The sequence below is a fragment of the Erpetoichthys calabaricus genome, chromosome 10 (assembly GCF_900747795.2).
Source record: "Erpetoichthys calabaricus chromosome 10, fErpCal1.3, whole genome shotgun sequence".
Taxonomy (NCBI): domain Eukaryota; kingdom Metazoa; phylum Chordata; class Cladistia; order Polypteriformes; family Polypteridae; genus Erpetoichthys; species Erpetoichthys calabaricus.
In genome coordinates, this window is record NC_041403.2 from 33,936,348 (window position 1) to 33,938,199 (window position 1,852).

The window sequence follows — 1,852 nt, forward strand, 5'->3', positions numbered from 1 at the left end:
ATTGGTGGTGGCTTGTGCCACCACCATCTACCCAAAGCACCATGATGTTCCAACAATGATGGATGGATTAAAAGCCAGAAGTCTGTATAACCATCAGCATCAAGTGACTCCGTGAGAACCCTAACTACAAAGAGGACTATTTCATTTATGTTAGGTAGAATGCCCAAAGGGGACTGGGCGGTCTCGTGGCCTGGAACCCCTACAGATTTTATTTTTTTCTCCAGCCTTCTGGAGTTTTTTTTTTGTTTTTTCTGTCCACCCTGGCCATCGGACCTTACTCCTTTCTATGTTAACTAATGTTGTCTTATTTTAATTTCTTATTTGTCTTTTATTCTTCTTTTCTTCATTATGTAAAGCACTTTGAGCTACTTTTTGTATGAAAATGTGCTATATAAATAAATGTTGTTGTTGTTGTTGTTGTTGAATCCAAGCTATCTATCTATCTATCTATCTATCTATCTATCTATCTATCTATCTATCTATCTATCTATCTATCTATCTATCTATCTATCTATCTATCTATCTATCTATCTATCTATCTATCTATCTTAATAAAATGACAAGTGTCTGTGTATCTGTGTGTCCTTCCAGGTGCCGTGTCTCCGTTATATGCCATTTGGTATGGTATTCGTAAAAGTAGTGTGAATATTTGTGATGTGCCATCAGATGAAATGAAGAAATGCAACACATTTTATTAATAAAAACTGGGCATGGAATTCGTAAAAGCAGTGTTACAGAGTGTGATGCGCCATCTGTTGGAATGAAAAACGTAATGCTTTTTATTACTACATACATTATAAAATACATTCCAAGAAATGGTACACTGCAGCTCTGAATATGTCGAGGTCTACCTTGATTATCTTTGATTTCAACCCATCTTAGATGGATAATACAACTAGTTATATTATATTGCTATTTTTGCAGTTTTCAAACGGTGATGCTTTTACAATATTTTTATATTATTATGAAATGTACTTTCAATGCTTTGTGTTTATTTTTTGAACTGGACTTATTCTATGATTTGTATTTTCCCACTGTAGATCACCATGCATTTTATTTCTCTGATTGCTCCCTATAAAACTGCGTTGCCCATACTGAAACTGTGCATTTCCTTAATTTTAGATTAGCAAATGGAGTTACTAAATACTTTGTGGCCATAACAAAGTCGGCTGCATGAAATTAGACTTGATGAAGCTCATACAAATAAAAGACAAAGAGCATAAAGACAAGGTAGCCATCATTCCCCAAAAGTCCACAGACATTTCACCAGATTGGTGTGGACATGTTTTTTAATTTTTTAATTTCAATTCAGCTGTCCTTAATACATTCCAGTTTGTCTCTTGCTATCCATAAATAATATCCTTAGCTTTAGGATGTGTGACCTAATTTTCTCGATGTCTTATTGTTGGCCCTTTGATGTGCTTTTCGGTGTTTTCCGTGTATGTTCAATGCACTATATGCTACCTGCTGTGATGTTTGCTTTGTAATGGATCCTCCTCACTGAGAGTTGCATCATATGCTATAAAAAATAAAGCCGACTAAGTATTAACTGACGGATAAAAATAAAACAAAATAAACCAGGGTGATATCCCTGATGGAATTGATGTAGTATTACGGAAAACCTTTTTAGGAGGAAACAGTACATTTTATTAATATAACCCTTGCCTGGAGGAAGAGTCTGGCAAATAAAGAAATAAATAAATAAAAATAAAATGGAATGTTGCTTTTGCCAATTAGCAGTCCCCTTTACAGGATGAGGGTCTTGTAAAGTGGGCTGTCGAGACACAATCAGCAGGATGCAGAGTCACCAGTTATCTCTAAAGAGGAAGACAAAGAGTGACCTGTGGCACAG